Genomic DNA, 22,187 nt, shown 5'->3' on the forward strand with positions numbered 1-22,187 from the left:
ACATCAGTTTTCTTCCTCTAAACCTGAAGGAGCGGGTTACCTGTAAGACTTCTATGGCTACGTCATTGGATGGAAAGGGATTTTTTCCGCACATGCTGGAGAAGAGTTATTGGTTAAAATTCCTCCTGCTGCTATTGGTGGGCCCATATCATTGGCTAGAAGTGAAACGCGCAGATTTATTTTTTGATTTGATTTATGTATTTGCTGCCATTTACAAATGACCTGCCACCTTACTACTAACACAGGTCATACTTTCACAATACGAAATTGTACATGTACAGAACGTAACACTTATTTCTTATTTCTTATTTTAAAAAGGATTAATAATACTGCAGCTCTAAATATTTATAAACTTAAAAGTAATTAAGAAACGAAAGTCTTAAAATTAGCGATTTATGAATGGAATGTAGGAATTTATGATGACAGAGAAGAAGTTATGACATATTACAACATTTAGACCTATTATGAATTTGGAAAATTTTTTCTAAGATAAACAAGATTCTTATGTTTAAGATGGATAGATAAAGGATACTAAACATTTATGAAATTAACAAAATTTTGGAAAATCGAATTATAAACCATAAACATATTTTAGGAAGAATAAAAACAGAAGATAGGAAAGATGATAGTGGAAGAATGTCCCTTTACCGAGTGTGTATGACGGTGAGTGTCCTGGAATTGTCTATCAAGCCACCGACCGCCAACCACAGCTCAGATCAGTGACATTACCTGATTCTATGCCGGAATCATTAGTGTTTTCCAACCTGTGGATATTTCGTCAGTGAGTGTGTTTAACACGGTCCAGTGGTCTTCGTCTCTGAGCATTGCGTGTATGGTGTCTTGGATATTATTGAGGTTTAAGTGTCTTGTGTGTCTGATGTTGGTACATCGTCCGCAGAAAAAGATGTGTTCTGGAGAGCCTCCTTCCCCACATGTGCGTTTTGGTGTCTGCCTCAGACTCACGCGGTTTAAGTGCGTGGGATGAGGGCCATCCATGTCCTGTTAAGAAGTGGACCATACCGCGGCTGGGATCGATATGTTTGTGTTTTAGTCTCTCCCTTGCATCGGGAAAGAACTGGTGTAGCATGCGACCCTTATCACTTGCGTCCCACTCACCTTGCCAGGTATCCATCATCCAATTTTTAGTTGGCGTTTCGTGTCAGTTGGTACTCCAGTGATCTTTCGAATCTGGTCGTGCCTCCCCACCTTAAGTCAGTACATACCAGCTTTATATCTGATCTAAACGCAGAGCGTGATAGGGAAAATGTTTACGCAAAATATTACTGTCCGCAGAGGTGGCTTCCATGGCGTTGTTTGTATTGCTCGCACGCCGCGGCCGCGTATTCACTTCTTTGATGGCAGCGAGCCAAGATGCCGGAAGCCTTTAGCCGTCCTTTCTACGGAAGTTAGATGCATTCTTAGAAATTTCAATTGCTTCTCGGACTTTTCTTATACAAAGGTTTGTTTTCTTAGTCAGCACACGTACATTATTGAAATCGATGTGAAGGCCACAGTTCTTGTGCTTTTCCGCTACCGCAGATTTCAAACTTTGTTTCAGCCACATGTGGCGTTCGCGTTCCTTAATAACTCTTTTAACAGTCCTTCCCGCTTCATCTGTATACACTTTGACGCACTCACACATGGTTTCGTAGACGCCCGCATTGCAGAGGCAAACAGATGCATCCATTTTCCGTCGGAGGTGGAAATTTGTGATTTAAATTTCGTGAAAAGATCTCGCCGCAACGGAAGAAGCCCTTGTTTTAATGATTGCCTCCCCTTCCCCCAGCTTGATCATATCCATCACATTTCCTCCCCGGTTTCGATATCCTCCTCCATTGATATCTGCTGAGGATCCCCATGCTATGTAGAAATACTGCAGAAGACGAAGGAGGCTGCTAGAGTTGTTGCATCTTCTTTCTGCCAGTATGTGGCAGTGTAACGTGATGATATCTGAGGAAACCTCCGATATCACCTTCCATTTCATAAGATGAAAAACAATTAAACTTTGTTTATCCAAACTAACGTGTCAATGAATCCTGAACTCAAACCCCAGAGAATGCAGCGGTTTGATGAGAGGAAAACACCACTCATAATACGAAATTATTGATAGAGTATTGCACTCATCGTTAAACTATGTGAAGATATGTGTTGCAATAAGTGAAAATCATCGAAAACCCTGTCAGCAGATTTACCCCTAGCTAGTGACGCCAAGTACGGCACCAGAAGAAAAAGTTGGGACTGGACGTCGTGAGTGAACTGTGGTGAGTGAACTCAAATCATGTGGAGGGACACGGAGATAATTAACCGTTCTGAGACAGAATACTGAGGGCGGAAAATATGGTTGAATATTGCATATAAAAGTACTCTAACAAGTTGCAACACAGGGCCGCGCGGAGTGGCCGCGCGATTTGAGGCGCCATGTCACGGACTGCGCGGCCCCTCCCGCCGGAGGTTCGAGTCCTCCTTCGGGCATAGGTGTGTGTGTTGTTCTTAGCATAAGTTAGTTTAAGTAATGTGTAAGTCTAGGGACCAATGACCTCAGCAGTTTGGTCTCTTAGCAACTCACACATATTTGAACATTTTTGCAACACAGGGAAAACGTGTGGTTGAATAGATTACCCCCAAAAAGAGTACAGTAACATTAGTGTCGTAATATAACAGTGAAAAGTAATAAGTGATAAGGCAAAATGAATGAGTGTGTTTCTCTCTTACTTCAGCAAGTCACTTACATACAAATTTCCCTTAACTCTCAGAGTCCGGCATAGGTCTTCAGAAAATAAATAAAAAAAAGGAAGACTTGGGAATTGCACTGTTTGGGAATGCCAGTGTCGTTTACATATTGCAGAATCGCTAAATAACTTTCATTGCAGACGGATTCAGTAACATGGACAGACAAAAATCCAATTGCACATAAACATTGAGATCTGAAAGGTGGGTAACAGCAGGCTTGTCATACCTGGATTAGCATACTACGATAAACAGTTATAAAGAAAAGGCACGTCATTGTTGACTCAGCCGGTCTGGATAAAGCAGTGCGAAAATTTTCATTGTTCAAATTTAAGTCGCTCGTAATTACAATCCCTACGTACATATTTAATGGAAGTAACAGCGATTATATTTACGTGTGTAACCGAAATTAAACACTTTTCTTTAGAGCCCTTACGGTGGACCTTGCTAGTTTAATTGTTCAGAGTCAATATACACCTCTTGCACCATGCAGATATCTTGCCAGAATCGTTCTGCATTTCATTTTCATCTTGTATCGACTTTACCAGACGGTAAACGACAGTATCATCTAGAGCAGCAGAAGGCCTATAACATTTCTTTTGCCAATTCCAAACATGAATTAAGTTTCAATTGAGTTTCACTTAATTCTAGAGGTTGAAAATACAGCTTCAATTTGAATTTCTTTCATTATCACGAGCGGTCTCAGGCTGTCATAAGCCCATACTCAGGTGTCGCAACTGTGCTGTGGTCCCAGAGCGCCGCGGTGGACGTGTACCAGACAGTGGCGGATTGCTACCTATGAGCGCAGAACAGGCAGTCTTCGTCTGCGATCCGGGAAAAAGTATCCCCTGGTAACAATGTGCCGATCCGCCGCACTCTGTGAGACAAAGTAATGGCGTTGTGTATGCCAAATCAAATCCCTTGTACCACCCCGTTTGATGGCGGGCAAGTTAATCACGTCTTATAAATATGATGATGTCGCTTTTTTCGTGACGAAATTAGGCTCAAAACGTATATCGAGAAATCCTGTTTCAGAGTTTAGCATCTTTTTATGATCAAAGAACACCAGTCAAAGTATACTTTCTTATTTTATTTAATGCAATGTGTTACCAAAAAAGCATTTAAACTGAATTTATACGTGTCGCGAAGTTTGTGAATTTATTCTGAAAAACAGTAAGGACAGCTCATTTAATGGATATTTAGAAATCAATTCCGTCATCATGTACATTTTCACGACAGAGATATTAGTTGCTCCGAAATCAAGCAGCTATAAAGCTGATGACACTGTCTTATTCGTGGTCGTCCTTTCCTTGTTCTACCTTTATGTCTGTAGTTATATGTTTTCCTTCTCATCCGGCTTTGATCCATACATAGTACGTGTTAATATCATTCCTTTATATACTTCAGGGTCTTTTCCACTATGTTTGCTGTATTAAATTCTTCACTTATTCATATAAAATGAATCGGCAATACACACATACGTATAAGTACACAGACGCACGTTTAAGCAGTAACAAAAATGGTTCAAATGTGTCTGAGCACTATGGGACTTAACGTCTGAGGTCATTAGTCCCCTGGAACGTAGAACTACTTAAACCTAACTAACCTAAGGACATCACACAAATCCATGCTCGAGGCAGGATTTGGACATGCGACCGTAGCGGTCGCGCGGTTCCAGACTGTAGCGCCTAGAATAACTCGGCCACCCCGGCCGGCTAAGCAGTAACACGTAAACAAATTATTACACTATCGGTGCAATGTTTAATCGTGTGATACATCAGAAAATGGATGGTACCGCAAGTGCCAAAGACTGGGATCTCTGACAAATGTACATGCAGACGACAGTTCTGGATGTAAGCAGGAAACAGGCAGAACAGCAGTAAGTCAAAAAAAATTACACTTCTACAGCTTATTAAAATAAAATGGCACTTTTAGTAGTTGCTTGTTCAGTGTGCAGTTTTTTTCCATCTTTTATTGGATGCATGGATACGTTTTGCGCAGCAGAGTTTAGCTTAACGCAATATGATTTACGAAATGCTTAGCCTATGTTCGATCATTTCTTATGCAAAATCATGTGTTAAGAACATAATAGTTCTTCTAAAGCTCTGCTCAGGTTATTACTGCATCTTTTATGAAGGCATGAAGAGAAGTATTGCAGTACTGAATTATACGAATCCTTATCCCATACCCCCTTCCACACGGCCCATTCACTTACGCATACTCTATTGAAAATACGTGACTAGTCCATAACATGCCGCAGAACGTACAGTTTACATTTTTATTTTATTTATACGTCAAGAACTGTAGGATCAAATTGAAGAGCAAATCTATTGTTATTAGCACGGTTGTATTCTTGATCTATTTCCTTATACATTCAGGAAATGTCTCCTTGTGTTGCACAACTGGTCTCTGTTAACTCGAAGTGCTGTCGCCAGGGGATCTCAAGCTGATTTCCTATTTCTAGATTTCCAGAAGGTTTACTAAACGGTCCGTTACAAGCGATTTTCAATCACATTTTGTACCTAAAAAGTATCGCCCCAGTTGTGCGACGGGGTTCGTGAATTCCTTTCACATAAGTCACAGTTCGTAGTAACTGACGGGTAGTAGTCTATACCTGGTCACCCTTCTTAGAATATTTGCAAATGTTATCCTTTGTCGTCTACTAATGTCATTAGAAGATCAAAATGAATTGAAAAATGATTTAGACAAGCTATCTGCAAGATGCAAAAAGAGTGCAGTTGATCCCAAACAATCGAAAGTGCTACATCCTCACATAAGTACTGAGCAAAATTCCGTTAAATTTCGGTTACATGATAAATTACACAAATATAATGAATGTCGATTCCATTAAATACCTAGGGATTACAATAACAAACAGTGTAAATTGGGACAACCGCACAGAACATGTTGAGGGGAAGGTGAACCGAAGACTGTGTCTCATTGTCGGAACACTAAGCAGAAGTAACAAATCTACTAGACTCTCGACATTACGCGTGACCAACCTTCTCTGTAGCTCGCCAACATTGGATCCTTACCGCATACACCTGGTAAATTGATGGAGAACAACGCAAAATTTCGAAGAAGGGCAGCTGGTTTTGGATTTTCGCGAAATAGGGGTATGGTGTGTATAGTGTGCGCGAAATAGGAGAGACGGTGTGTACAATGTACGAGACTGGCGATGTACCATCGTAAAAAACATCATCCACCCTTCCGAAGATGGCGACAAGCACGAGAATTATCGCACAATCAACTTAACGGCTCTTGCATCTACGTTATTGACAGGAATAACACACAGAAGAATGGAAGAGAAAATTAAGGCTCTGTTAGACGACAATCTGTTTGGCTTTACGAAAGGGAAAGGCACCAGAGAGACAGTTACGACACTACGGTCGATAATTGAAACAAGACTGAAGAAAAATCAAGACACGTTCATAGAAATTTCGTTTTGGAAACATCCCTTAGGCTGTGGCTAAGCCATGTCTCCGCAATATACTTTCTTTCAGAAGTGCTAGTTCTGTAACGTTCGCAAAAGAAATTCTGTAAAGTTTAGAAGGTAGGAGACAGGTGCTGGACGAATGAAAGCTGTGAGGACGGGTCGTGAGTCGTTCTTGGGTAGCTCAGATGGTAGATCACTTGCCCGTGAAAAGCAATGGTCCCGAGTTCGAGTCTCGGTTCGGCACACAGTTTTAATCTGCCAGGAAGTTTCATATGAGCGTACACTCTGCTGCAGAGCGAAATTTCATTCTAGAATACTGAATACTGACAGAAGTGTTACTCCACAGCTAATACAATGAGTGTGCTCGACGTACAGTAATGTTTCTCTGTGCTTTGGAAATTCGCACGTTTATTACTGTTGTGCAAATATTTGCAACCAGTATTTGAACCCTGGGACAGTAAGTTGCCATGTATCTGTTACATAGTATAAGGTCATTGTTTTACTCATCACACTTCTGGTGTGTGATGATTGCTGAATAGTGTCATTTTGCATAAATGAACATTTTCAGTTTCTGTCCTCTATTTGTACTAAGGTGCCAAGGCATTGTGACGATTTGCGTGATGAGGAACTGCAATTAAGCTCCGGAACAAACAATGTGCATAAGGCTACGCTCTCCATGACGTGCACTGAATTCGGTTAATTCCAGTAATTCTTCCGAGATACATTTTTACTGCGTAACCTTTACTGCAGAAAATAAATTGATTTTGTAAGTTAACCACCGTTCCGTGTAACAGCTCTCATTTTTTTTTTCTGCATGGTTACCGACGCAAAATCCCACTACACAAAAGTAACATGAGCAGGTGCTACTGCAGTGACATTCACAGCCATTCACTTTTCTACATAAATATCGGCATTTACTATCAGAGCATCCTGCTGGCAAAAGCTGTTTGTGAATTCTTCTGGCACAATGAGTGATTTTGGTAAGTAACACTGGAAGATCGTTCAGGTACGAGTACGTCAAACTGGAGTCTTTGCGAAGGTCCGAATTACCAGTTCCGCTTTACCGAAATATCCTTTTTCTTTTTAATGTTGTTATCACCCCAGTTGGATTTTGTTAATACGCTTGTTTTCGTATTATGAAGCAAAAACTTCTCAGGAAAATTGTTTCACACTTTAAGAAATGTCCTAGACGTCACCGCAATTCGCCTCACTTGCTTCGGAAATTTTTCATTGCGCTACTTTCCTATGGTGATCTTAACGAAGTTATTTTTTCTCTTTTAATTTGTCTGTTACCAGTAGTTGCGGTATAAAGGCTTCTAATGGAAGCATGAAATTTGTGGGGCATTTGTAACTTTATTTACTAAATATCATACTGTCTGCGTTTTAGGTTTAAAACAGTTCTACGCTAAATATGAATGGTAGCTGGTCGGAAAAACGCAGCTTGCGTGAAACCAGAAAGAACAGTACTGGCACTGAAACAGTACGAAGTAATCAAGACGACAATACGATCATCAATTACTTCAGTAATAAACAGGATCTTATGTGGCTCAATGGCCTGGTGTACGTCTTTCAATTGGACGCTACTTGAGCCTCTTAAGAGTCCCTAACCTACCCCACTAATCCTACTGGGGAAAGGGGACACAGTTTAATGTGGAATCCGAACCACGTGCTGTTTCTGACAAATATCCAAGTCATTGAAACGTGGGCGCTAGGTTGAAGCCAGACAAATTTTTCGCGACCAGGATTCGATCACACAACCATTCTGTTTACAGGTATTGTCTTTATCGCTAGACGACCTGGACTGACTATTTCAATCATAACTAGCGTGGTCTCTTCAAGACGGGCTTTGAGATATGCTTTTAGAAGCCTTATTCATCTAGTGCCATTTGGTGCCGGCCGTTGTGGACGAGTGGTTCTAGTCGCTTCAGTCTGCAACCGCGCGACCACTACGGTCGCAGGTTCGAATCCTGCCTCGGGCATGGATGTGTGTGATGTCCTTAGGTTAGCTAAGTTTAAGTAGTTCTAAGTTCTAGGGAACTGATGACCTCAAATGTTAAGTCCCATAGTGCTCAGAGCCATTTGAACCATTTTTCCATCTGGTATATTTTCTGCCAGGTAACTACAGCGTACAGATTTGCCGTCGGTTTGATGCTCTTCGTCTGTCATTTTGACTGCATTGATCGCACTATTTAGGTTCATTTCTAATATTTTCTTCTGCCAACGCGGTGAGGCCTCTGCCATTTTAGTATTTGCCCTCCGCAGGATGTCAGTGACCTACGTAACAGAATGTACTTCACTTTCCTTTATGTATGAAGCACTGCATTGATCCTCCTATAGCTCGTTCCATTTTGATAAGTTTTGCTTTAGTGAATAAATAAATATCAAGCTCTCGGAGCCGCCACGAATCAGCTTCTTCCAGCTTGTTATGCAGGGCAGCCTGTATGTTGGCGTGCGGGAAAAGCACGTATTTGCCCATATCTCCACTCTCTGTTTGAGCGACGAGGTTACAAAAGCAAACAGTGCTGATGCTCGATAACCCTGCTCTTTCTGCGCCAAATTTGTTCCAAGTATATCCAGCGGTTTGGGAGGAGATCCTGGACATACAAACATACACTTATATACACTGCTTTATGTATGTGGATGTTGGGTCTAAAGACTGATGAATTTCAACCTGAAATTTGTCATCATAGTTTAACGTAAAATTATCTGTTTTATAGCTCTGTATACAAATGAACTGAGTTGGACACGTTGACAGTGTCCAACGACTTCCAAAGACATAAGTGAACGTTAGCTGCATGACTTTCTCGGATGCGGTTGTAGTCATGGAAAAGTTTATGATGACTTGAACAAACTGAAATTCAGCCTAACAAAAAAAAAAGGCATAAGTGTTTCGAAGGCTCTACAGTTACCAGTTAAACTTAAAACAGCAACGGACATCATATTATAAAAATAAAAACCTCCAACGAATTTTTGAGACATGCAAGATAACATTGGAGATAGCTACCTGTCGGTAATTGTTTAAAACCATTAACAAAAACTGCAGTCGGAAATAGTCGCTAGTATAGCGCTAGTACATCGCTAGAAGTCATAAGAGAAAAACTGCTTTTTTAATCCTCGACTTTTCCTACGAGTGCTTGTTTATATGTATATTATTTTCTTTTAAAAAACAGTCGACGTGAATAAAACTTTGAATGATCGAGTCAGAGCGAGACTAATCGTACAGAGACACACGAAGAGAAAGTGAGACGAAGAAACAGGTCACTGAACTGGTCTGAAATTTAAAGTGTTTCACTTAAGACATTTTCCAGAGCCTGTTTTTGTGATCTATGGAGGTAAGAAAAGATGACAGAGCCGGTGACCTGCACGCACCTGAGACAAACGCTTTATGAAGATCAGGACTGCTCGCATGAAGTGCGTGGCTGAGGCACTTTGTCCATAAAATCTGCGTGAAGAAAGCGCGCACGACTCGTGCGTGAGCCGGCTGTCGCGGGCCCACTGAGAAATTCCCTTGCCGGCTCTTTATCACTCCGGCAATCAACATAAATTTTTAAAATACAGCATCTATCTTTGTTGGGACTAATTCATGCGACATCAGCCTGATAAATGGATGCGCCAATAAATTACGCCGCGACCAGAATATTCCGCCAGCGGCCGGACGGGAAGCGAAGCGGTGTGCCCGCGCGGCCGCGGCGCAGCTCCTTACAAAACCCGGGGGCGGCGCGGTGTTCGCCTTGTCTCCGCCTAATGGATTGCGCCCTCTCATGTGCCTGCTGCTGCTGCTGCTACATGACCTCCCAGCTCGCGTTTGTTCGTGCCTGCCAGCGAAATTTGCTCTCCTCTGTGCTTATATTTCACCTTGATTCTATCAGAAACACGAGATTCATGTTTCGGAAAATCGACGTATTCTCGACCATAAAGGACTCGCAATAAACGTAAAAAAGAGAGGGTAAAGTGTACGGCGCTGACTAATGGTCTTCTGCAAAATAGAATGGATGAAAATATGATGTCCATCAACTTATCGCAAGGCACAATCGTTAGTTTCACATAATAAAGTACAATATTTTTGCATGAAGCATAATGTTCCTGATTGTACGTCGGCGTATCTGATAAAATTGTGACATGACCGTTTACTACAACCAAATTAAAACTGAAATCTGTCTTGCTATAATGTTGCTTGCTTTGCTACGCGGAATGATTTACGATCGCTGCACTGGAGGGTTTTGCTCGAAGTGTGTGTTAATTTTCTCTGCGCCTATCTGGGCAGTTAGGTCTTTTAAAATGCTTTTATTTTTATTTATTTATTTATTTATTTTTACTGAATGAAGTGTTACGTGTCTTATTTCGTGTGCTGTCTTAAACCCAGATTCGTTTATTAATCGTGAACCGAGATTTTATATCACGTATTCATCACCCAGACTTCAGTGCATCGGCCTCTAGTTTCGCATCTTGTTTATTCAAGCAAGTTCTCATTTAGCAATTCACTGCCGAGAAATTATCACCGAGATTTCACCTGTCTCAATACGTTTCTGCAAAATGTAAAGGTGAATTTTAGCAGAGAAATATACAGAAATTGAATCATAACATACAGAGAATATTTCAACTTTTTGGTTTGTGTATGACACCACGAAGGAGATTTTTTTAGTCATATTATTCATTACAAACACTTCAAGTGAGATAAATACTACATTGGAATTTGGTAAGCAAGGAATTGGAATTTCATTCACTGTACAATGAAACATCCCCATATGTTCTTACTGAATTGTTTCCACAGTCCTCAGTTTAAACCGATCTTAATCTCCCACAGATATGACTTTCTATCGCATTCCTTCTCTGTTAAAAGCTTCAAAATGTTCCCGATCTGGAGTTGACATTATTCGTTCAATTGCTTCGATCGGTTTGTTGTAACTGAACAAAACAATAATAAAACGTACGAATTTATAAGTAGCAAACGATGTTCTGTATTATCGTCTAACATGCGTTCCGTCTCAGATTGCATCCTAAATTCTGTTGGAATCGAATTCTATTCCTTAGCGTTCTGTTGCTTGGAGTGGAAAAGTACAATCGCTGCTGGGAATGTCTGCTGACAGCAACAACATCCACCCACTACACACTCATCTGTCGATATTTATTGAGAAAGCGTATGATGGAAGCTTAGAGTTTAACATGCGTGTCGCTACACTTGGAACGTCATATAGAATTGGTTAATGATGAGGAGCTATTTCGGTTGTGCCTTTTTAAAAGAAACTACCCCGTTTATTCCCCTTAAACGTCAGAGAAACCCTCTTGACGCCCAGACGGAGATTCGAACTTCAAACCGTTGGCTGCGAGTGCTGTGTTCTAGGAGGCGTAATCGCAAAGGAAGGTTCGATTAGGCGCGAAATAAAAACCATTGTCAAAATCCGATGGAAATTTGCAGAGATGTATTGGACAGTGTCTTTAGTATGCCCGTTGATCGCTTCACGTCGCTCTTTTCAGTTCAGAGGGTAAAGCGACCACGTAGACCCTAAAACAACAGTGTCTCACGCCAAGTATATGGTTCTGGTGAGAAATTTTGACTGAAGCTTGGCAGCCCACATAGCATAAATGTCATGCGTTTGTTTCTTAAAGACAATTTTCAGCCGCATTCTGTAAGGGCAATGAAGACACTCATGCAGCGTTTTCGATGGGAAGTGATTGATCACCCACAGTACAGCCCTTAATTGGCTCCCTCCGTTGTTCATCTCTGCTCTCATGAACCGCTGGCTACGAAGACAACATTTTGGTACAGATAATGAAAGGCAGACCAGCGTAGAGAGTTGGCGGAAAGCCCAGGCGACTGTTTTCTATGACTAGTGTACTGGAAAGTTTGTGCAACGCAACAACAAATGTCTAAGTTGGAGTGGCGACTATTTAGAGAGGTAGCTGGAAGTTGTGGCTAACTGTTGCGATTTAAAAAAAAATCCGGTTTTCACTGTGGTTTCTGTTTCACGACCAATCGGACCTTACTTTCTGAACAGCCCTCGTAACTACAGTGCCGCCACATTTGGTGATTCTATTTAAGTTCATGTTGGTCGTTTATTATTCTCGTGACAATATACGAAATCAACCAAAATTCAAGCTGATTCTCGTCCATTACGAATTTACGTTTTTTATATGTAAATTATACAACGTATTTCTTGTTAAGAAGGCCATCTTTAAGCACGTTCGTTGTACAAAAATGGATATCATTTTAAGTTATATGTGTATTAGAACCAGTTATTTCAAAGTTATCAACACAATATTTCTCAACATCCCTTTCCCTCAACACACACTAATGCTGCAGGGATGTATGGGGTATCGTTAGAACAATTTTTGACCGGCTTCTGACAACACATACCGACTTTGCTCAAAAACGTACTATTCGTGCAAGACATTAACATAAAAGAGACTTTTAATTGTCATACGCAAAAAGGCATCATGGATGCCCACCTTCATACCTATATTCCATGAAGCTAACTTATTAATCACGAATAAGAAACGCCCTTTTCATGTTATCTTATTACAAATACCATTTTATATATTTTAAAGTATTTATTAATTGAACAGTTTGTATACAACATTGTCATAGATAGTAACCGTGACCACTGCGGTAGACCATAACCTCTGCCCGTTGTACAAGTTGACTTTCTAAACGAATATGCTTTCCGAAACGACAAACATATATGTCGTTCTCGCCTTGAATTGTGATGTACTTGTTGCTGTTACTGCCTAAAGAGCTTTCTCTAATTTAATTTTGTTCAAAATTCTGTGCGTGGAAATACACGTAAAAGGATGTATCATACATTTATGATTATTATTTCCCGTCGTCGCGTTTATTTTTAAAGATATATTGGCTTCATTCCCACAACTATCTTTAGTCCAAGGACTACCCTTATTCCAAATACTCTTGTTATTTAAACCTATAAAAGGGTAAAAGCTTCGCACGGATCCCCTGGTTTGCTGTAATGTCATTAGAAACTTTTTCTGCGTATGTCTCTGTACAGGGAAATTTTGCTAAATTGCGACAGACTGCTGGAAACGATGCGTGAGAGGTCAAGGAGCAAAATCTGTCATTTGGATAAAAGGCCGGGAACGCGCTCCCAAGGAGGTCACCCACTCTAAGGTGCAGATAAAGATCTCTGGCAGTGATCCCGGTATTAGCCTCGGGGTGGGAGCCCGTCGGCATGGGGCAAAGCAAGACGTCCGCGAGAAACATCTCCATCACAACTGCCACTATTCATAACACTTATCCAGGCCTTATTAACTACTGACTTGACTCTTCGGCGGTGGTTTCGTCGCTGGTTCGTGACACAGGCCACAACAGTGATAGGATTTCAATCATACATCCTGATCCTGCTCACAGATGAGGCTGCCTTTACGATGAGACGGTATCCTTAACCTTGACAATACCCACCTGTGGGCTACAGAGTAAACCCATAGTATGGTAGCAGCTAACAGTCAGCACCGGTTCAACCTCAATGTGTAGGCAGAAATTATTGACGACCGCCTCGTGGGACCAATCACCCTTAAGCCGTCGGCACACGGACCGTGCTGTCGAACGTTAACGTTGAGCGTGCCAAGTTCAACGTGCTGCTGAACGCTCAGGAACGATGCGATCTGTGTATACGGTACGTGGGCCTCCAACGTGGTATATGCGATCGCAACGCACTCAACGGGGGCACGTAAAATTCCCACGTTAGCTCTATTAAAACGCACATTTTCTCCATCGTACACGAAAACGAAAGTACCATGTCCAATCAATAAGGACACAGGCTTATGAAAGTTCCATTACAAACAGTGCGGTACAAATTTGGAATCCTTCTCCGCATAAGATTAATATTATTTCATCATTTCCACATTTTAGTAAAACCCCAAGGTCAGTCTTACTTAATCATTGTTCCTACCCACTAGCAGAATCTTTGCAACATGTGAATTACGAAGCGTAAAAGAAAAAGGAGCAAAATATCTTTATACAAGTAGCGCAAGCTGTCTTGTAGATTAAGCCAATCGAACAAAGTCACCCCTCAAAAAAAGGTGAACTTATATTTACATAACATCAAATATATACTTATATCAAACTAATAATAAAGTATCAGAATCTAATAAAAACGCGAATGTTGGGAATTAAAACTTGGAAGTGTCAAAACGCGAACCATCACCCCAACCATCATATCAATACAAGACCGCAACGCTACTCATTACGCTAAACCAACAACACACCTATTACAAGTAATCATAGTATCTTACCCCTTGAAAGAAACCTTATCGTAGCTATGTTACTAATTGAAATTTAATTATAACAAATTGTACCAAGAACAATGCGTTTTGGGTGGATCTTCAGTGCGTCGCTGCCTTGAAATAGCCTACTCTCATAATACGCAAGTTACAATAATTCTTTTGCCATGAATATGATGTTTCTCACTATTTTATTGGAACGGATCACACAGTTAACAACGGTTATTCCAGTGATTCTCAATTTGCTAGTGCTCAGAAACAGCATATATACATATAAGCTAGAAATGAATGCCAATATGGCGTCTCACAGCTCTGTACTGAAGGGAGACGGCGTGCCTGTGGCGTAAGTGGCGTTGTGCCATCTCATTGATCAACGCTCAGACGCACGCTCAGAATATCTGACATGCCAGATATTGCTCTGCACGTTCGGAAAGACTCCCGAACGTGCTATTCCACGCTATGACGTCAGAAACTCGGCACGCTCAACGCTCAACGTTCGGATGCACGGTCCGTGTGCCGACGGGTTCACATAACGGCTCCTAAGAGTGACCCCGCCTTCCCTGAAGGAAGACGTGCCTTTGGTTACTACATGATGGTGCTGTAGCTTACTGTCCTCTTAACCACAGACAGAACACCTCCACTTGCTTTGTGTGTTCTCGTGTGTGCGTTCAATTACTGAAACACTGTCAAATATCATTTATTTCCACATTCTAGTGGATATATCACCCTTGCAACACATTTCTGGCCATATATCCACATGACGATTTCCTGCTCCTTATCCTGCAGGGGATCTTTTTCTGCAGTGTGTCCCGACGTACTGTGATGTTTTCCACACGATAAATTACTCCAATTTAAAGACTGTTGATTCAGCTAAATACCTACGGATTACAAATACGTACAACTTAAACTGGAAAGATCATACAGCAATGTTATGCGGAAGGCCAATGAAATGCTGCGTTTCATTGGCATAACACTTAGAAGACGCAACAAATCAGGTAGAAGAATGCATACTCTCCACTTGTCCGTTCTCTTCTGCAGTACTTCTGTGAGACATGGTGTCCTTGCCAGATAGGATTGACGGAGGACATCGAAAAATTTCAAAGAAAGACAATTCTTTTGTATTATTGCGGAAAAGGTGACACAATTTCACAGACCCGAAACGCCAGTAGTGGTGGCAGTCATTAAAACAAAGACATTTTTCATTGCGTCCGTATCTTTTACGAAATTTTGATCATTAGCTTTCTCCTCTGCATGCGAAAATATATTGTTGACTCCCACCTACACAGGGAGAAATAATCATCGTAGTAAAATAAGATAAACCACTCTACAAACGTGCTTCTCCAGAGTGAAACCGAGACAAATAGTTAAAACGTAGTTCGAAAAACCCTCACCCAAGTTCTTAAATTGAATTGCAGACTGGCAATGTAGATTTGATGGTATTTAACAGTTTTAGAAACTCCTCAAATTTTCAATGACAGATTTTGCGAGGCTTAGGAATTCACGTCCGGTCGGTAACGTTCAAATAGTAGAAGTGTGAAGAAAATCGAAGAGGGCCTGCCCAGAAGGTCCATTGTGAAATAAATGAGCAACTGTAGGAGACGTAAAGTATTCTGTCTGCGAAACAATATAGATAGGTGCTGCTCAAGATTGCATATTTACTACTAATCCTCACATCACAGCACATCTGAACGACACACAGACAGCAAATACATGGAAGAGCAGTTGAACGAAGTGGAATGTATCTTCAAAAGTGGGTATAAGGTGACCATCCATAACAACAGTAATAGTTGAATGAAATCAGGCAATGAAGAGGGAATTAGATTTGGAAAAGAGACACTGAAAGTAGTTAATGAGTTTTGTTTCTTGGGCAGCGTGCTAAGCGACGTCTGCTGAAGCAGAAAGGAAGAAAGCAGAGCATATATTTAGGCGAAAATCTACAGCATGAATATATTTAAAAATTCATGTTATCTTGGGTGTATTAAATTTTACACATTTATTCAGACCGATTTCGGTTTTCAGCCATCGTCCAAGGACTCTAGCAAATAGATAGAAAGAGACAATACATATTATTGACGAAAAACAGATGATCCATAGTCGTTAAGTACTAAACATCCTACATAAAGATAACAGTATCGATTAACACGCAGGATACACGTAATCATACTTTGGTTTACACCATGTTGGCGATCCACTTGCATGGAGTTTGCATTAGGGTTCGTCTCAATATCCTGTAGAACCTGGTCCTCCAAATCTGGTGTACGCACAGTCCACGCCTCCCTGCACGTTCGTCTGTCTGAAAGGACTCATTACCACAAAAACGCCCAAAAAGGATTTGAAATGTTGAGTAATGGGTTGATGACTGTGAGGGTACTTGCTTTGGTATAGCTTCGCTGCCCCTTGACCGTTTTCATCTGCTTGGCCGTACACAAATACCATCTCGGTTTGTTCCGATATGAATACCGGATCATTCGTCTGCTTGCAGTATGCTGCGTCAATCACACTGCCTGCAACACTAAAGGAACACGAGGCACGTGGTCAGATGAACTGTCATTCGTCAGCGCCATCTACCGTGGCAATGATTCATTTCCTGACAGAGGTTCATAGGACCTATCTTCCTCCTTTTCTAATTAGGAATCCGTCTCTGCAGTGTTTCAGTTTTGTGGTTCGAAGCCGTCAGCGTGTCTTCAGCTACTGCCACAGGTCGTATTCAAGCGCAGAAGAATGTCTCGCATAACGTAATGTGGCTCCCACCAGCCTGTGTCCTAGGCGCACTGTTCGTTTCGAGGCACCGTTCATCACAATGACGGCGTTTGTGGAGACGACCATCGACCTAGTGTAACAAAAATGTGATTCATCCGGAGAGCCGACACGTTTCCATTCATCGGCGGTCGAATCCCGATGGTCCCGTACCCACTGCAATCGTAACTGACGATGTCGTTGACTCAGAAGGCGAAGACGTAGGGATGGTCTGCTGCCGGGTTCCATGTTCAACAATGTATAGTCAACGATGTGGTGGGGGGTACGGTCAAATAGGGGGGGGGGGGGGGGGGGCTGCCCCAGGGATCAGTGTTGGGGCCACTCTGTTCTTTATTCATATAAATGATATGCCCTCTAGTATTACGGGTAATTCTAAATTATTTCTGGTTGCTGATGACCCTGGCTTGAAGGACGTTGTGAGCAAGATTGGCTCGGTTTCAAATAGTGCAGTTCATAACATAAGTTCATGGTTTGTAAAAAATAAAAAAAAACTAACGTTAATCACAGTAAGACTCAATATCTACAGTTCCTAACACACAATTCCAAAAAATCCAACGTTTTAATTTCACAGAATGGGCACATCTTTAGTGAAACTGAACACTTCAAATTTCTCGGTGTCCAGATAGACAGCAAACTGCCGTGGAAAGCCCACGTTCAGGATCTTGTTCAAAGACTTAATGCTGCCATTTTTATTATTCGCACGGTATCTGACACAAAAATTTGTCTACTTATCTTATTTTAATTCGCTTATGTAGTATGGTATTATATTTTTGTGTAATTCTTGCCATTCTAAAAGGAAATTTTTGGCTCAGAAACGTGCAGTTCGGACTATAATTGGTGGAAGTCGCGAACCTCTTGTCGACCAATGTTCAATAGTCCGGGTGTTTTGAAATTGGCCTCTCAATATATATATTCTTTGCTGTCGTTCCTTGTTAACAGTATCAGCTTATTCCCAAGAATTAGCAGCATTCACTCAGTTAATACTCAGCAGAAATCCTATCTGCATTTGGATCGGACTTCATTAACTCTTGCGCAGAAAGGTGTGCTGCATCCATTTTCAATAAGCTACTTCTCGAATTCAAAAATCTTAGCAGTAATCCAAGCGTTTTCAAATCGAAACTGAGGAGTTTCCTCATGGGTCACTCCTTCTATTCTGTTGAGGAATTCCTTCTAAAATTAAGCTGATCCTTATGTTATGTAGTTGATCGCTTTTACTAAAACCTACGGCTTGACTTTTTTTTGAGTTCATAAACATTTTATTTTTGTGTGTTATTACTTTTATGCTGTAATTTTATGTACTGACACGTTCCAATACCTTGGAGATTTGCTCCTCAATTTTGTCCTACGGAAATAGACGTGTAAATAAATAAGTAAATAAATAAATGTGCTCCGTAACACTTGTGCTTGCACCAGCATTGTGCTCTTTAGGCAGAGACACCACAAATCAACGTCTACCCTTCTTTACAGAGCACATTCTGTGAAGAGTCGTGGACGTCCATCCACCTCGTGATAGTTTCACTGTGCTTCTGCCTCTTTCCGTAGATGATCGCGACCGTAGCACATGAACATCCGGCCTGCTTCACCGTTTTCGATATACTGGTTCACAGCCTCTATGTAATAATAATCTGACCTCTGCCAACGTAGCTTATCTAATTGGATCTTCGCTATTATGGTCCCACGCCGGTTTCTAATCCAGTTACATACTTTTGTTACCGCGTCACGTGCCCGAAACTCCATCAAGCGGCAATCAACAGTGCGGTGGGCAGTGGTCATGTTTTAGCTCATCAGTGCGTGTGCGTGCTTCTGTATGAGTGTGTATAACCTCCACAGGTTTCTTGAATACCTTGTGCCATCGGGATTCCCGCTGTCGGGCTTGAGCAGGTGCGTGATGCCGGACCGAGAGACCGACCTCGGTGTCGTCAGCAGACTCGGCGACAATAGCGTCGAGTCGAGTGTTTGGCGCGGCGCTGACGAGCGCCGGGTTCGAGCCCCGGGCCGGGCATTGTGGGAGCGCCGTGATGGAGTGCGGGCACTCTGCGCTCTCATTAGCACGGCCATTCACCGCCACCCACTGCGCTTATTTACCGGACGACCCTGCCGCATTCAGCGCACTGGCCCCTACAGTTTAAACACACAATCGTGTCAATCACCGACATCTCTCTCTCTCTCTCTCTCTCCCTTGTCCTACCTCCCTCTCTCTCTATCTCTCCTAATTTTTCCTGCATTTTACAATTACGCCCGGCCGTAGAGGGTGATAAAACGCGTGTTTTACCTATTCATTTATTCATAATTTATTGGCGTGTTTTGATCGGCGAGTGCGCGTTATAATTATGCGTGTTTTTGCGGCTGCCATTGACGGCGGCTTAAAAGCGTTTTGTGCCGCGGGTGATGAAACGATACGGCCGCGTGCCTGTGCAGGCTGGCGCTTCCTCGTCACGGTCGCTGCCCGCATACCGCGATGCGTACAACACGTACTCTGCTGCGTCTTACCTTACCTACGCTCCATATTGACCAACGAAATACATATACCTAAACAAAATCCATTTTCTTTCATTCTTTCCTGTGTTCCCACTTTCACATTTCTGTCCATACAGTTCTAAATTTGCCGTTTCTCTATGGAGATTGGTCTACATTTAGTACTCCATTCCAAAAAGAGTTCATCTAAGTTATCTTTCTCTCTCTCCCTCTCTCTCTTTTTACGTCTAGGTAACTTTACCCGTTGCATCTCAGTTTCTAATTTTCACTCCAAATTTCGACTGTATTAGATGCATTATGTTTCTTATACTACTTCTTTTGTCTCGAGGATGTCCTAGTTAAATCACATGATCTTTCGTTGTAACGGTTCTTCCTTCTACTGCGATTTGCCTAACTCTTTTCCTTACATGCGTTTTGAAACACTGGCAAATTTTCTTACCGTTTCTATTATCCCGTATCTGTTGGAAGTTTGCGGCACTTTCGATGTTTATCAAGACTTTTGTCTTTTCCTGTAGCAGTCGCAATGCAGCAGAGTCTCAATAGATCGAGGTGAAAAGGACTAGGACTATGTCGAACTACTGAAAAACCGAAATATAGAAATTTATGTGGGTGAAAAGAAATAAAAGCCGCGTGGGATTAGCCGAGCGGTCTTAGGCGCTACAGTCACGGGCTGTGCGGCTGATCCCGGCGGAGGTTCGAGTCCTCCCTCGGGCATGGGTGTGTGTGTTTGTCCTTGGGATAATTTAGGTTAAGTAGTGTGTAAGCTAAGGGGCTGATGACGTTAGCAGTTAAGTCCCATATGATTTCACAGACATTTGAACATATTTGAAGAAATAAAACGATGTTGAAAACAATACATCACATGCACAACACCCCACTTTACAGTTCTTCAGTTACGGGACTTCATAGCATTTATTTAAAGAAAACTGGTCCACTTTCAGTTGACTTCTTTGCCAGTCACTGACGGTAACATCGCGGACACCGTATTCCAGAGCAAGTTTGTTAATGTTTCTCCTTTCTCAGGTCGTTTCAGTGCTTCTAAATTAACGTTCGGTCACAAATTTTGTTTCGTTTATTACAGTATCCATTTTTTAGGTGTACAAACAAGAGCAGTCAACAAAGAAAACGCAACGCAACACTGTACTCTACCGACAGTAACGAACCAAAAACACCGTTTTCAACAAAAGGTTTGCCAGCGTAAACAATTAAGAACCTAGAGAAGTATTTCCTTGGGGCCATTGCCTCCGACGCAACTGAGGCGAGTGAGTGGTTCGACGGTGTTGTGCTCCGAGCTGGTGGGGGAAACGGATCGACGAGCCTCGAATTTCTGGTAAACTCGTAATTGCGAGACTCGTATTTCCGCCACTCTATTGTTCTTAGGCCACCCAGTGAATGAATCCCTTTCCAAGGTTAATCTGTGTAAGTTCCTCTCTTAGAGTTTTTGAAAGTAAGTAGTCATCTCATGTTTTATGTAACGATCGGAAATAAGTTGTAGAACCACAAGATATGTTTACAAGCGCATGGGCCACATTGAAGACTAGCTAAGAAGTCATAATGTTAGGAGCTTGGTGTTGTCAACTCTGCTGCACACACATCCAGTACATAAAGCCGGAAAAAAAGTTCAGGCAAGACATCTATTCACTGCACAGATACATTTCCATCAACGCTTTATCTTAGTAAAACATTGATACCCTTACATGTAAAAGTAACACACCAGTCATCATGGTCTGATTCATTAGACCTTATCACTGAAATTTTATCCACTATAAAACGACTGTACCGATGAACAATATTTCAGTAAGAAAAGTACGTGTGATAACTATCGCATTTCAATAGATTTGTTTTTTGAGAGGGTCCGTCGGGAGAAAAACCTAATTTTTATTTTGCTCAAGGCGGGTTCTCTCCAAGACAAATATATTTGTAAGAAAACACGAAGTGTCAACCTGTAACGTCTAGTAATAAACAAAGACAATATATTGTGTAATAATGAGAATATTAGATGTGTCATATTGTGTCATTGTGTAAAATTATGTATTTTTTCTTTATTATTTATTTCTGAGAACGTCTGCGTCGGCGAGTAATAAGACCGACACAGAAGATAAATGTTGTACAGAGATCACAAAATGAATTAGTATATAATGCATGATGTAAAGTAAAGTCTTTGTCTTCTTAATCTGGAAGCTGTGAGAGAAAGATCTCCTGTTGTTGTCGTAGAGAGCGAGAAGGTAGCATTCTTTTGTCGAGATTGGGAATTGTACGCCATTACGTGTGCATTTACACAGGTCTGTAATTGTTGAGATATTTAAATGTTTCAATAGAGTTGTTTAAATGAAAACGTGTATTATTTAATTGTTAAAGCTTGCTTGCCTATTATCCCATCCTGTTAAGATATTTTTCAGTTATATAAAAAAATTATTATCTGTGGAGCTGAGCTGTGTGGAGAAAGAAGAGCCGCTGCCGCGGCGTATTTAAACGACTTACAATATCGTCGAGTATACCGCAAGGAAGCGGTAAAATAATAGTAGAATAATATTATTTCTTTTAGCTCCCAGACTGGCAG

At 41.5% G+C, this 22,187-nt stretch overlaps 1 protein-coding gene across 1 annotated transcript in view; it reads right to left on the reverse strand.

The window, feature by feature from the left end:
* LOC126235216 (transcription factor SOX-21) overlaps positions 1-22,187 on the reverse strand; it is a 169,551-nt gene that overhangs the window by 15,832 nt on the left and 131,532 nt on the right. The window lies entirely within an intron of this gene.

The sequence above is a fragment of the Schistocerca nitens genome, chromosome 2, assembly GCF_023898315.1.
Source record: "Schistocerca nitens isolate TAMUIC-IGC-003100 chromosome 2, iqSchNite1.1, whole genome shotgun sequence".
NCBI classification, from domain to species: Eukaryota; Metazoa; Arthropoda; class Insecta; order Orthoptera; family Acrididae; genus Schistocerca; species Schistocerca nitens.